The sequence below is a fragment of the Cynocephalus volans genome, chromosome 3, assembly GCF_027409185.1.
Source record: "Cynocephalus volans isolate mCynVol1 chromosome 3, mCynVol1.pri, whole genome shotgun sequence".
Taxonomy (NCBI): Eukaryota; Metazoa; Chordata; class Mammalia; order Dermoptera; family Cynocephalidae; genus Cynocephalus; species Cynocephalus volans.
In genome coordinates, this window is record NC_084462.1 from 11674611 (window position 1) to 11690823 (window position 16213).

At 39.3% G+C, this 16213-nt stretch overlaps 1 pseudogene; it reads right to left on the bottom strand.

Annotated features, from left to right (window-relative positions):
- Positions 1–631: 631 nt before the first annotated feature.
- Positions 632–4408, bottom strand: LOC134372416 (olfactory receptor 13H1-like; annotated as a pseudogene).
- Between the last annotated feature and the right edge of the window lie 11805 nt (positions 4409–16213).

Genomic DNA, 16213 nt, shown 5'->3' on the forward strand with positions numbered 1-16213 from the left:
CCTCTTCCTCCCAACTGCTCCACAACAACATTAGAGAATGTAAAAAAATATATATTAATTAAAAAATATATATATATAAAGTAGCTTATATCTCAGATCTTTCATATTTCTTGATGAAGAGAAAGTTGGCAGGGGCTACTGAGGCAGCAATGCCAACGCTTCTGCAATACACTCACCATTCGTGGCTTCTCAGAGTGAGCTACTGAGGCAGCAGAGAAGTTCAGAACCAGTTTTTTCTGGGGCCTGGCCACTGATCCCTGAAACCAGCCGTAAGAGGAAGTCAGCACGTAAGGGGACCCTCTATTCTTTTCTTTTTCTCCTCCAGCAACAGAGAATTTCTGGGACACCCTTTTTCTTCACATCTCTCTCTCTCTCACACACACACTAGGTCTGAGGCTCTTTCCTCTTTAGCTGCTTAGTTGGTTCTTTGCTTCACCTCCTCTTGGTAGAGGTAGTAGAAGTAGTAGTATGAGAAGTAGAGTATGAGTGTATGTTTGTGTGTGTGTGTGTGTGTGTGTTTGTGTATAATGTACTATCTTTACAATGGTTGCAAAGAACTAATTCATACTTCCCAATTCAGAGTACACACCCTAGAATTTTAGTTTATTTTTTCTCCTCTCAATACCACATCTCAGAGGTCTGCTGTTTTTCTCATGAGCTGCCTGAATGCACCTCTCATGTCCTTGTTGCACAGGCTGTAGGTAAGGGGGTTCATCATGGGAGTGAGGACACCATAGGACATGGAGATAATCTTGTCCCAGTCATGGGTGGTCTTGTCCTGGGGCATCATATACATGGAGATGGCTGTGCCATAGAAGAGGGCCACCACTGTGAGGTGTGATCCACATGTGGAAAAGGCCTTGCCATGGCCCTCGGTGGACTGCATCTGCAGCATGACAGTCAGGATCCATGCATAGGAGGCCACAATGAAGGCAAAAGGAGCCAGCAGGGTCAGGGCACTTGTGCCCACTATGAGTGATTCATAGAGCTGCAGGTCAGAGCAGGCAAGCTTGCGTAGGACCAGGAGCTCACATGAGAAGTTGTTGATGAGCTGTTGGCCACAGAACTCCAAAGGCATGGTCAGAACAGGAACTACAGTGAGCAGTTAGGCTGCAGACCATGAGAAACCAGCCAACAGGCCCGAAAGCACACAGAATAGTGCAGTGGGTCTCCAAAGGCCACACAGCAATCATAGGCCATGGCAGCCAGCAGAAGACACTCCACTACACCTAGATAAAGTCCTTTGGTCATCTGGGCCAAGCATTGTCCTAGGGAGATGACAGGAATGTTAACCAAGCAGTTGATGAGCATCTGGGGCACACTGGATGAGGTATAGCGCATGTCCAGGAAAGACAGATTGCTGAAGAAGAAGTACATGGGCGTGTGAAGCTGGTGATCACAGTAAATCAGGAGCCGGATAAGACTGTTCCCAAAAAGGGTGATGATGTAAGACATAAGGAGCAGGCAGAAGAAGGTGGTCTGGGCCCGTGGGTACTGGGAGAGCCCAAGCAGAAAGAATGAAGTAGATTCGCTTTGTGCTGTTCTGGACGTCCATGCTCTGCACGAAACTCTAGATGTGTGAACAAATATGAATCATCCTGTGGGCTTGTTCAAAAACTGATGGCTTTATTTCAGTAAGATTAGACTCTCTCAAGACACCAAGACTAACGTGTTCCCGGACACTGCCGCAGAGATTATTTGCCTTTTACCCCGGCATTGGTCTGTCCCTTACTGGGATCTCTTTAATATATTCCATCATTCAGCAGCATTGATTGACTCTTCTGTTATTTCATAATTCACTGATTTTTGGATTGATGGATTGGGTCATTTATTCCTTGATTCTTTAATATACTGATTAGTTTGCTATTTTATTCATTTATTTATAATTCATTCATTCATTCATGAAGCCATTATGTATAGATATATCCATTTTTTAAAATGGATTCATTCTCTAATTCAACACACATTTTTGAGCGTCTACAAACTAGGTCCAGACTCTATTCCAGGCAATGGAATCACAGGGATGAGCAAGGAACATGGGCTCTTCCCTCAAGTACTGAACAGCCTAAAGAAAAATTTGAAACGTAACACCATTGTGTTAGGTTTGGATCTCAAGTGTACTTTAATTGGCTTTCTTTTTAGTAATTTTTAAAACATTTTAAAACATTTAAATATTGGGATCTGGACCTGTCCTCTTTAGATGCCACAGTCTCTGGGACACTGAAGGAATCTGTCACTTGTCATTTATCATCTTACTGGAGCTATAGAATTCTACTCTGGCATGTTTCACCCATTGATGTATCTGTCTGGCCTTCACTGGATATTTAAGTTTGTGAGTCATGATCTAACAGAACTCTTCTCTTATTTTTACTTTGAAGTGTGGGATAAGCAGATGACTTCATTCATTCTTTCATCTTTAGATATACTAATTTATATTTTAAATTTTCAAATTAGTACACATAAAATTGATATTTTTGGCCTACAGTTCTATGAGTCTTGACATATATACACTCATGTGCCCACCACCAGAACGGAGGCAGTGTTGTGTAAGACTTCAGGTATCATGTTAGCCCAAATTTAAATCTTAACTTTCTGTCTTAGAACCTGTGCAAATTTACAGTCCCACCAACAACGTAGGAGCATTGCCTTCTCTCCACATCCTCATCAGCATTTGTTATTCTCTGTCTTTTTGATCATAGCCAGTCTAATTGGGGTGAAGTGGTATCTCGATGTGGTTTTAATTTGCATTTCCCTGATGACTAGTGATGCTGAGCATTTTTTCACGTACCTGTTGGCCATTTGTATGTCTTCCTTTGAAAAATGTCTGTTTAGTTCCTTTGTCCTACCATATGTACTCACTCATAAGTGGGAGCTAAGAGAGAAAGAAGGAAGGAAAGAAAGACCACAGTGGTGCGTTGGGCTTGGAGAGGGAGAGAACATACCTAGGGATACAACATGGAGTGGGGAAAGGGGGGATGGGGAGGGAGGTCAGGGATAATTGGGGGGATAATTGGGTGGGGGACACGGGGTATAATCACAATTTGTGGTAGTGGGCATGTTGCCAGTATGGATCTGGCCATCGCATCTTGGGCATGAGTGGTGACAATTTGCTTTGTACCCTATGAATATTCATAACCAATAAAAAATAAATAGAACAGAAAAAAAAAAGAACCTGTGCAAACTTGGCAAAGCCCACTTATGATCCTGAGTTCATTCTTAAATGGGAGTAGTTCAAGAATGTTCTTTACACAAATTTTGAGAGAATTATATGCAATTCTTTTTAAGAAGTGCCAAACACAGAGCCTGGCATCTTGTAGGTACAAAACAAAAGCAGCTATTTATGTTATTAATTATCATCAATGTTCAATTAATTATGTTCAATTTTTTTAGAGAAATAAGGAAAAAACATGCAGACCTGAAAAATAAATTAAAACCCAGAAGTCCATTAGCAGATATAGCCACTGTTAATATTTCATTATAACTCATTTGCAATATTTTGTGGGCACACACACATGAATGCACACATGCATACCAGAAGTGAAACAGAAACACATATTTCATTCCATTTCATAATCCACATTTTTTTTTATTTCTCAAGATAGCACTGACATGTTTCCATAGAAATAAATCAAATTTAGTTAATTTTTAAAAACCTATGGTATTCCAAATCATCAATCTATGTGTACTGCTTTATGCAATTAATCCCTAATTGTGAACGTTTACATTATTTCCATTTTCTGGCTACAATAAATGATCCTTTATTAAGCATTATTGTATGTTCATCTTTGCACACTCGTAAGGTTATTTCCTTAGGATAACTACCAAGATGTGAAATCCCTTTGTAAAATGGTACTTAAAATAATATTAAGAACACAGTGGAGATATCAAGGAAATAGAAAAGAAAAAGAGCAGGCCCTATCATTAATTTATTCACTCATTAATTCAACAAATGTTTATTCCCATTTCCTATGAATCAGTTCCAGGTTCAGAGACATAGTAATACAGAAAGTAAAATGCCTGAACTCAGAACTGTTCCACTTTGATCAAAAGACTGAATGGAATCAAATAAACTTGAGGAAACAACCTTTAAGTAGTTATTAAATACCTACTCTGTGTCCAGACCTGTACTTGGCACTGAGAGAACACAAATAAATGTAACTGGATCAAAAAAAAAAAAAAAAAAAAAAAAAAAAGAACTGTTCCACTTACGGGTGGAGCCCAGAATACAGGCAACAAGTATGTAAATCAACCAACAAACAAAGCCATGAATACTTCAGAAATTGAGGCTAAAAAGCACATCAGAAAGTGCTGGGTCTCTTAGGACTTGATGAGGAATTTGAACATCTTTAATCAAAGGGTCCCCCAGGGGAAGTAACAGTGGCACCTACCTCACATGAATGGTCGCCATGCTCTATAAGCTGGTGTCTCCATCTGCAAGTCCCTTTAATGTTTTCTTGGTCTCAGATCCTCATCTGGAAAATGGGAAGAATCACCACCATGCATGTGGCAAGGTGAGTAGGGAGGTTAAATGAGATGAAGGCAGCAAGGAAGAAAACTGGTTTCATGCTGGATACCGAATAAACCCGTGTCCCTTCTATCTTTCCCTTTACAAGTCCAGATGCTCACACATCTCTCGGATGTCCAAAGACCTTGCTTTGTTCCCAGAGAAACTCCCTCAATCCAAGTTACAGACGTGTTTTCTCTCACCTCTTTCAAATGACAGCATTCAACTTGGGTGCTGGGTCAAAAGAAGAAATGAAGGCATACGTATGCATTTCCCCCCATTTTTTAGAAATTGTAACCTACCTACTGTTCTCTCCATCACTGTGAGTATGCACTCACTGTTCCCAACGTCACTGAGGCACTGTTATATCGTTTTAAGTAAAATTTAATAATATTTTGGAAATCTACTTATATCAGTACAAAAAGTTCCCCTATAAATTTTCATTTCTGTATTGTATGGATGGACCACAACTTCTATACTTCATACCATATTCTTGGACAGACAACATTGTATTTTCCCAGACCTTTATTTTATACATATTTAGGTTGTTTCCTATCTTTTGGGATGCAACATAGTACTTATTATTTTTAAAAAATGTTTAAAAATTGTCTTATGTATCTCTCATTTTGCACACATAACCTTATCTGTAGGATAAATTTCTAGAAGTTGCAGAGCTTGGTGAAGGATGCGTGCAGGTATAGTTCGAATGGACAGGAAAATAAAATACTTGATAGTCTGGAGCTGGAAACCAGAGTTTCTGGGTATAAATCTTAGCTCATCTACTCACTAGCCAAGTGATCTTGGACAAATTGCTTAACTTCTCCATGTCTTGTTTCATCATTAATGTATTAATGACTACATTGTAGGATAATGATGTAATAAGATGAGGGTTAAATGAAATAATACAAACAAATCAGAACAGTGCTTTATGCAAAAATAATTATTCCATAGTCTTTAAAATTTGTGGGATTGCCCCAGATCCAAATGGACCATGTTGTGTAATAAAAGGCTTGATTCTCAGCTACAGATTGATGATCATTATGATAAAAAATTAAGGCTTTCCATCATCAATCAACTATTGATTTCTCATCCCTTAATCTAAACCCTATGAATGATGTCCAAACTCTGTATAACCCAAGGCTTCTGGATGTCCCTCCAAAGCAACAAATCAACACATCCAAGAGCACAATCTTCTCCAGCCTTGCACCTGCTCCGGACAAGTGCCACATCCCACCTCCCCCCGTCAATACATGGTCCCAGCATTCTCCCAGTTGCCTGAGCAAAACATTTAGGAGTCTTAAGACAACAACCTTTCTTACTTCCTTGACAGCCAATCTTGTATGAGAGTCCTTTAGACCTCATTTCTTCAACGTCTCTCAGATCTTTCTCCACATACTATCCACTTCCACTGGTGGCCACTCTAATACCTTATCTGAGTTTACATCGTGACTTCCTTACTGTTCTTGTAACCAGTCTTCTCTTTTCTCTTTCCACTCCACCATTTTACAACTCAGCTAAGCAATATTTCTAAAGTGTAATTCTAATCTCCCTGCTTTGAATAGAACCTAGAGTTTCTGCATCATGTTATCCCTAATTGCCTTTGTAACGATAACTTCCTCCATGCCCCGTCCGCATCTCAGTTACCAGCTGCAAGAGCCTCACAGCTGGCTCTTAATCACAGCAAGCTTGTTATCTGCTCATGGTTCTTGTACTTGTTACTCCCTCTGTCTACAATTTCACGGGGCTTAAGTCTAGCAGGGGAGACAGACTGGAAAGAGAAAACAAATTGCCCAGAAATATATTATCTTGAACTCTAGAAAGTGAAGGAGAAAAGAATTTTACAGTGACTGAACATGGGAAACACTACCTCAGCCAGGTGTTTAAGGTCAACCTCAACAGTAATAAGTCAGGTGGATAGTACGCACCCTTGACCTGCTGTGATGAATATGGTGCTTTACCTGTGTGGTCTTCCTCCCCCAAATCCACAGCCCCTTTCTAATCCTGAGAAAAATATCAGACCAATCCCAGTTGGGGAACAGTCTACGAAATATTTCAGCAGTACTTCCCCAAACTGCCATTAAAAATGAAATTCTGAGAAACTATCAGAGCCAAGAGGAAATATGATAACTAAATGTAATGTGGTATCCTGAATGAGGTCCTGGAAAAGAAAAGGGACATCACATGAAAACTAACGACATCTGAATAATGTATGGACTTTTGTATAATAATGCATCAATATTGATTCATTAATTGTAACAACAGTTCCATACTAATGGGGATGTTAATAAAGGGAGAAACTGAGTGCAGGGTACATGGGAATTCTATGTAGTACTACTTCTGTAATTTCTCTGTAAATCTAAAACTGTTATAGAAAACAAAGTTTACTTTAAAAGTTTAATTTTAAAAAAATCTACAAGTTTTATGAAGAAAGATTAAATGTTGCTAAGGTAGAGTAGCACAGGCCCAGACTTGCTATATATTTATTTGGAGGAATGGAGGTATAAAAGTCTATGATGTCTGGAGGCCTTTGGTGGAGCACTGTCCAGGTCTTTCGCGGGTACCATTACATTCATTGTTTAAACTCACAAGATGCCCACATCTCTAATACCTGCCTAGCACTTGTAGGCATTTGGCTTTGTGACCCCAGTAAAAAGGACCCTGCAATATGAGGAGCCAAGGAAGGCCTCCAAGGAAGTAAAGAAAGAAGGCGCCAGAAGAAAAAAAGTGACCCTATTACGTATTCAGGAGGAAAAGGAAAGAACATCTACAAAGAGGGAATAAAATGAATGGATTCATGGATGGATGCATGGGTGGAGGAGTGGGTGGGTCAACAGATGGAGAAATAAAGCTGTATCATAGTCAGCATCCTTTGCCACTCTTCTCCCATAGCCTACCACACACCTGACACCAGTCAAAGTCTAATCCAGAGATTTCAAGCCCATTCCTTCCCTGAAGAGGCCACACACAAACAGGATGAAGGCTGCTGTAAGATCTAAGACAGAAGAAAATAATTCCAAGGAAGTTCACGTACAGGATGGATCCAAGCACTTTCACAAGCAAAATTCCTGAGGGGGAGGATGCCAAACTTCTCTGTCTGTCTGTCCCACTGTCTCTCTGTCTCTGTCTTCCCCTTCAGTCTCCCACATAGTCTTCTGAAAGCCCCATGGGAATGGATCGAGCCAAGGCAAGGGAAGAACGAGGAAGTGGGAGAGAGCTGAGTTAATTAAAAGCCCCCCTTTCCCTTGTAGTCTCTGGAGGTTCCTGGGACCCACCTAGGGACCTGATTTTTGTTTGCAGCAGATTGGACTGAGAAGTGGGGAGAAAAACTCTCTAGGTCCCTCGGAGTCATTAGAAGAAAAGTTCGGTGTGAGTCGATTCCTCCCTCCCTCCAGAACCTGGACTGCTGTGAGTGTAGGCGGCTGTAGACGTACTACAGGAACCTCAGTCTGGATATGTGGATGTGGTCCTAGCTCCACCATCGGTGGGTTAGGGGGCTTTTCTCCACACCTCACTCCTTATCTGTAAAATGCACAAAGTACTCCCAGTGGTCACAATGCAAAAATGACTCATGACTTGGAGTGAGAAAACTGTATGGGACTTTAATCTGAGAAAGGGAAAAACAGCCTTTGACATGCAGGACCTTCCCTGGCACTCACGACTAGATGTTGGTGTTCTCGTGTTGAACATCAACAATGTCAGGGCATAGTGACATCCGACAAGGCTACTCACGACTGTGATGGAGTGAGACAAAACAAGATCATTCCATAATCAGGTGTGAACTCAGACAAACAGGAGCATAGTCCATACCACAAAAATGGCCCAACATTCTCTCCTCCAAGCTGATATGAGTGACAGCTGCTTCTTAACCTATCAGAGCTTTATCCCTGCTCTAGTCATTCCTCCCTCTGGATAAGATTTATTGAGGTTTCCATTTGTAGAATTAGAGTGGATGAGGTGGGCATGCAAGAGAGGGGAGCAAAGCCAGAAGCTGGCCTGCTGAGAGGGGATCTGTTCATCTGCTTCTGGGGTGGTGGTGGGTGAGCCCACTAGGTGGGACCGTTGAGGGCAAGATCACCTGGTCACTTCTCCAGGGGAGTGCAGATGAGCTTTAATTCCACTGGCCCATGAGTGTGTTCATTAGGGTAGGGACCCATGAGCTGTTTTTCCAGGTTGGGAACCTGAGCATACAGAACTCAGCCCACTGGCAGGGGGTGGGAGTGGAAAAGTGGGGTCTGCTTATCTGGTATCTGGCTGGGGATGTGGGAGTGCATGAGTTCAGCATGCCTGGGATCATCTTCTCAAATGTACAGGACTGAGTCACAGCCACTCCTGCATTCAGATTATAAGTGACTGGGTTCAGGGCATTGTAAGTAGCCTCTCCTGTGAGTGCATCAGGATGATGGCAGAGCTTTAAGGCCGGGTAAGAGTTTTGGCTACTGACCTCCAGGACAGGGTGTGCTCTGGTTTCAGGATGGTGCTGTGCTGCAATGGCTTGGGTCATGAGGTTGGGGGATGGGGAGTGCACAGTATGTGTTCCTGTTCTGGATTAATGCACTGCGTGTATTCTAGGCAGCTCCCCGTGCATGGCTCTGGGCTTGCAAAGGCTGTAGAATCCTCATGCAGAAGGAACTGCAGGCCTCTGTGCTGAGGATGGAGGTTGGTGTGTGTCCTCTTCCTACTTTTTCCTCACAAGGGAAAGTCTTCCCTGCACCAGTGCTAGTGGCAGACTTGGCAGCTGAGACCATGTGCCTCTCTCTCCTCTCTATGCTCCAGAATAATTTTTTTTTAGTCAGTATTTTTTATTTATTTTATTTTAATTTATCAATATACAATGGAGTTGATTTTCGTGTCTCTTTACCAATTCCTCCCTTTCCCCCTTCTTCTCCCCACACCCATCAATGTCATATCCAGAATAATTTTTAAATTTCTGCAATTCAATCCGAAAGTCTGAGGAAAAAAATAAATAAAAATTGTCAAGGGCAATGCACCATTAATTAACAGAGAAAGAACTTCTAATAGCAAATAAAGATTTGAAAAACTATTTTTGGTTTTGTCACCTATGCTTTTGATGTCAATTCCAATAAAACATTGCCAAGGCCAGCGTCAAGGAGCTTTCCTCCTATGTTTTTTCAAGAAACTTTAGAGTTTTAGGTCTTTCATTTAAGTCTTTAATCCATTTGGAGTTGATTTTTGTGTATGCTGTAAGACAGGGTTCCAATTTCATTCTTTGGCAGGTGGATATTCAGTTTTCCCAACACCATCTGTTGAAGAGACTATACTTTCCCCATTGTGTTCTTGGCACCCTTGTAAAGATCAGTTGACCATACACACATGGATTTATTTCTGGGCTCTCTATTCTAGTCCATTGGTCAATGTCTGTCTTTATGCCAGCACCCCACTGTTTAAATTACTGTAATTTTGTGATATATTTTGAAAACAGAGAGTATGATGCCTCTAGCTTTGTTTTTCTTTCTCAATATTGCTTTTTCTATTTAGGCTGTTTTGTGGTTCCATTTGAATTTTGGGATTTTTTTTCTACTTCTGTAAAAAATGCCGTAGGGATTTTTATAGGAATTGCAATGGATCTGTAGTATGAACATTTTAATAATACTAATTTTTCTAATACATAAACACAAGACGTCTTTTCATAAATCAAAAATGGACAAGTGGGACTACACCAAACCAAAAACTTTGGCATATCAAAGGAAACAAGAGAGTGAAAAATTCATTCTACAGAATAAGAGCAAATATTTGCAAACCATCTGTTAAGGGGTTAATATTCAAAATATATAAGAATCTCCTACAACTCAATAGCAAAACAATAAACAACCCAATTTAAAAATGGGCAAAGAACTTGCATAAACATATCTGCAAAAAAGACATACTAATAGCCAATAGGTATATAAAAATGTGCTCAACATCACTAATAATCATGAAAATGAAGATCAAAATCAATAAGTTATCACCTCACAACTGTTAGGATAAATATTAGTTTAAAAAACATAGACAACAAAAATTGGAACACTTATACACTGTTGGTGGGTGTGTAGAATGGTACAGCCACTCTGAAAAACAGAATGGAGATTCCTCAAAAAATTAGAAATCGAACTACCATATGATCCAGAAATCCCACTTCATGGTATATATTCAAAAGAACCAAAAGGATCTTGAAGTGACATCTGCACTCCTATATTCATAGTAGCATTATTTACGATAGCCAAGGCATAAAACAAACACAAGTGTCCATCTACAATGAGTAGATAAAGAAAGTGAAGTGTATAGGTAAAATGCAATGTTATTAATCTTTAAAAAAGAAGGAAATTCTACCATTTGGGACAATATGAATAAACTTTCACTTAATGCTAAGTGAAATAAACCATTCACAGTAGGACAAATACTGCATGAACCAACTTACATGAGGTATCCAAAATAGTGAATCTCATAGAATTAGAGAATAAAATGGTGTTTTCTAGGGGCTGTGGGGAGGAGGAAGTGAGAATTGATTTTCAATTGGCCTAAAGTTTCTGTTTTACAAAATGAACAAGTTCTAGAGATCGTCTGTACAACATAGTATGTCTGTACAACAATATGGTATTGTGCACTTTAAAATATGTTAAGAGGATAGATCCATGTTAAGTGTTCTTACCAAATAAAAAGAAATAAAGAAAAGAAAGAAACACATACAAAATAAGGAGATTTTGGAGGCAATTAACATGTTTAATACCTTGCTTGTGGTGATCATCCCTTGAGTATATGAATATGTCCAAATTTATAAAAATGTATACTTTAAATATATGCATTTTTCATATATCAATTATAACTCAATAAAGCTAAAAACTACTGTAACAAGTTACCACAAATGTCATGGCTTCATACAAAACAAATTCATTGTCTTACATTTCTGAAGATCAGAAATCTGACACAGGTCTCACTGGGCTAAAATCAAAGCATCCACAGGGCTGCCATTCTTCCCTAGGGAAGAATCCATTTCTTTTATTTTTCCAGGTTCTAGAGGCTGCCCACATTCATTGATTCATGGTTCCCTTCCTCCATCCTCAGAGCCAGCAATGTCATGTCTCTCTGTGCCTCTCTTCCATCCTCATGTCTTTCTCCAACTGCAGATGTGAAAGGTTCTCCACTTTTAAGAACTTAAGTGACTACATTGGGCCCACTTGGATAATCCAAGATAATCTCCCCATCTTCAGGTCTATAACCTTAATCATACCTTGAAAATCCCCTTGTTATGTAAGGTAATGTATTAAGTTTTTGAAGATCTGGGTGTGGACATATTTGAGGGCCATTTTTCTATCAACCACCCTTCCCAAGCTCCTCCACTAGAATTGCTTCTTCTCTCCTTCCAGCTGTCAGAGCTCTGCAGTTTTCTTCAATGATGTACTACACATGCAACTGGTGATGCTGTGTGTTATCTGTTCACATCACAATATCCATACATGGCAATGCTCGTCCTCCTCATGTTTGCCACCAAGTCCCAGAATTTCCTTAAGTGTTGACTGGTGTTTCAAAGTTTGGTTTCCCAGATACACCTGGAGAGGATCAGGGGTAAGGCCATCCTGAGCTGTAGAATGTAACTTTCCTTTAAAAAACATTTAACTGTCTGCCAATGAGTACATGAAAAGATGCTGGACATCACTGATCACTAGGGAACTGTACATCTACAATCAGATACCACTTCACACTCATTAGGATGTCTACTATAGAAAAGATAAGAAAATAAATATCAAATGTTGGTGAGGATGTGGAGAAACTGATACTCTTGTGCACTGTTGGTGGGAATATAAAATGATGTACCCGCTATTGAAACCAGTATGGCAGTGCCCCCCAAATATAAAAATAGAATTACCATGTGATTCAGCCATTCCACTTCTGGGTGTATATCCCAAAGAATTAAAGCAGTGTCTTGAAGAGATATTTGTACAGGTTCCTAGCAGCATTATTCTCAGTAGCCCAAAGATGGAGCAACACATGTCCATCAACAGATGAATGAACAGTGGTATGTCCATACAAAGTAAAATTACTCAGCCTTAAAAAGGAAGGAAATTCTGACACGTGCTACAAAATGGGTAACCCTTTTTTGCTAAGAGGATTATGCTAAATGAAATAAGCCAGCCACAAAAAGACAAATATTTTGTGATTCCACTTATATGAGGCGCTTAGTGTTGTCAAAATCATAGAGACAGAAAGTACCACGGTGCTTGCCGGGGGCGGAGGTTGGTAGGAGGAGGAGATGGAGAGTTATTATTTAAGGAGTATGGAGTTTCAATTTTACAAGACGAAAAGAGTTATGGAGACGGATGGTGGTGACTAATGCAGAACCCTATGAATGAGAATCAGAAACTGATACTCTTGTGCACTTTTGGTGGGAATATAAAATGATGTACCCGCTATTGAAACCAGTATGGCTGAGCTGTGCACTAAAAAAATCGTTAAGATGGTAAATTTTATGTTACGTGTGTTTTATAACTAAAAAGTTATACAAAAAAGGAATGAAGTACTGACACATGCTACAATATGGATTAACCTTGAAAAACATCATGCTAAAGGGAAGAAACCAGACACAAAAGGCCACATATTATATGATTCTATTTCTAAGAAATGTCCAGAGTGGAAAAATGTATAGAGATAAACGCAGATTAGTAGTTGTTGGGGGCTGGAGAGGGGAAAATGGGGAGTGACTGCTGAATAGGTAAGGGGTTTGAAAAGAATGGAAAGACTTCAAATAAATGACCTAACACTATTGACTCAAAGAACCTGAACAACAACAGCAATCCAAACCTAAAGGTAGTAGACAGAAAGAAATAATTAAGATCAGAGCAGAACTAAATGAAATAGAGACCCAAAAAGCAATAGAAAAGATCAATGAAACAAAAAGTTGGTTTTCTGAGAAGATAAATAAAATAGACAAACCATTAGCTAGGTTAACAACAAAAAGAAGAGAGAAGACCCAAATAAAAAAAATCAGAAATGAAAAGGGAGACATTACAACTGATACCACAGAAACACAAAGAATCATTAGAGACTATTATAAACAACTGTATGACAACAAATATGAAAATCTGGAAGATATGGATAAGTTTCTAGACACATATAAACTACCCAGACTAAACCAAGAAGGCATAGAAAACCTGAAAAGACCAATAACAAGCAACAAGATTGAATCAGTTATCAGCAATCTTCTAACAAAGAAAAGTCCAGGTCTGGCTGGCTTTACCGCTGAATTATATCAAACTTTTAAAGAGGAGTTAATGTCAGTTCTCCTCAAACTATTCCAAAAAATTGAAACAGAAGCCATTCTCTCAAATTCATTCTATGAGGCCAACATAACTCTGATACCAAAACCAGATAAAGACAAAACAAAAAGAGAAAATTACAGGCTAATATCCTTGATGAACATAGATGCAAAAGTCCTCAACAAAATATTGGCCATCAGAATACAGCAACACATTAAAAAATTTATACATGATGATCAAGCAGGATTCATCCCAGGGATGCAAGGATGTTTCAACATTCAAAATGTGACACATCACATTGACAAACTCAAGGACAGAGACCATATGATTATCTCAGTAGATGCTGAAAAAGCATTTGACAAAATTCAACATCCCTTCATGATTAAGACTCTCAACCAATTAGAGATGGGCATCTATGACAAGTCCACCACCAGTATCATTCTGAATGGGGAAAAACTGAGGGCCTTTCCCTTAAGAACAGGAACAAGACAAGGATGCCCACGCTCAGCACTTCTATTTAAAATAATAGTGAGTGAAGGTACTAGCCAGAGCAATCAGGCAAAAGAAAGAAACAAAAAGAATCCAGATTGAAAAAGACAAAGTCAAACTGTCTCTATTTGCAGATGACATGATACTATATATAGAAAAACCTAAAGACTCTGTCAAAAATCTCCTGGAGCTGGTTAATAGCTTCAGTGACATTGCAGGATACAAAATAAATGCCCCCAAATCAGTTGCATTTATATACTCAAATAATGAACTAACAGAAAGAGAAATAAAGAAAGTAAGCCTATTTACAATTGTCACACACACACACAAAAATACCTAGCGCTCCATTTAACCAAGGAGGTGAAAGATCTCTACAATGAGAACTACAAACCACTTCTGAAAGAAATTAAAGAAGACACCAAAAGATGGAAAGATATTCCCTGCTCTTGGACTGGAAGAATTAACATTGTGAAAATGTCTATACTACCCAAAGCAATCTACAGATTCAATGCACTCCCCATCAAAACACCAATGACATTCTTCACAGAAATGGAAAAAACAATCTTAACTTTCATATGGAACAAAAAAAGAAATCTTGAGAAAAAAATAAAGCTAGAGGCATAGCACTACCTGACTTCAAATTATACTACAAAGCTATTGTAACCAAAACAGCATGGTACTGGCATAAAAATAGACCTGTGGAGCGGAATTGAGAACCCAGAAATCACCCCTCCAGGCTTACAGCCATTTGACATTGGAAAAAGGCAACAAAAATCTGTATTAGACAAAAGTCTGCCTCTTCAACAAGTGGTGCTGGGAAAATTGGATATGCATATACAGAAGAATGAAACTAGATATGCACCTCTTACCATATACTAAAATTAACTCAAAATGGATTAAAGACTTAAGTATAAGATCTGAAACTGTACAATTACTAAGGGAAAGTATAGGTGAAACACTTCAGGAACTAGGTCTGGGCTCAGACTTTATGAACATGAGCCTGAAAGCACAAGCAGCAAGAGAAAAAATAAACAAATGGGACTATATCAAACTACAAAACTTCTGCACAGCAAAGGAAACGATTAAGAGACTGAAATGACAACCTACAGAGTGGGAGAAAATTTTTACTAACTACGTATCCAACAAGGGATTATTATCCATAATATACAAGGAACTCAAGCAATTACACAGTAAAAAACCAAAAACCCAATTGAAAAATGGGCAAAGGAGCTGAACAGACATTTTTCAAAGAAAGACATACAAATGGCCAACAGGTACATGAAAAAATGCTCACCATCACTAGTCATCAGGGAAATGCAAATTAAAACTACATTGAGATACAACCTCACTCTAGTTAGACTGGCTATAATCAAGAAGACTGTGAATAACAAATGCTGGTGAGGGTGTGGAGAAAAGGGAACTGTTTGTGGGACTGTAAATTAGTACAAGCACTATGGAAAACGGTATGGAGGTGTCTCAAACAACTGCGATAGATCTTCCATATGATCCAGCAATCCCACTTCTGTCTATATACCCAGAGGATTGGAAATCATCATGTTGAAGGGATACCTGCACTCCCATGTTCATCACAGCTCTGTTTACAATAGCCAAAATAGGGAATTAACCTAAATGTCCATTGATGGACGATTGGTTAAGGAAACTGTGGTGTATATATATATATACAATGGAATAGTACTCTGCCATAAAAAAGAATGAAATTCTCCCATTTGCAACAACATGGGTGAGCCTGGAGAAAATTATGTTGAGTGAAATAAGCAAAGCACAGGGGGATAAATACCACATGTGCTCACTCATATGTGGGAGCTAAGAGAGAAAGAAGGAAGGAAAGAAAGACCATAGTAGTGCATCGGACTTACAGAGGGAGAGAACATTCCTTGGGCTACAAAGTGGAGTGGGGGGGGAGAGGAGGAGGGAGAGGGAGGTTGGGGATAATTGGGTGGGGGACACAAGG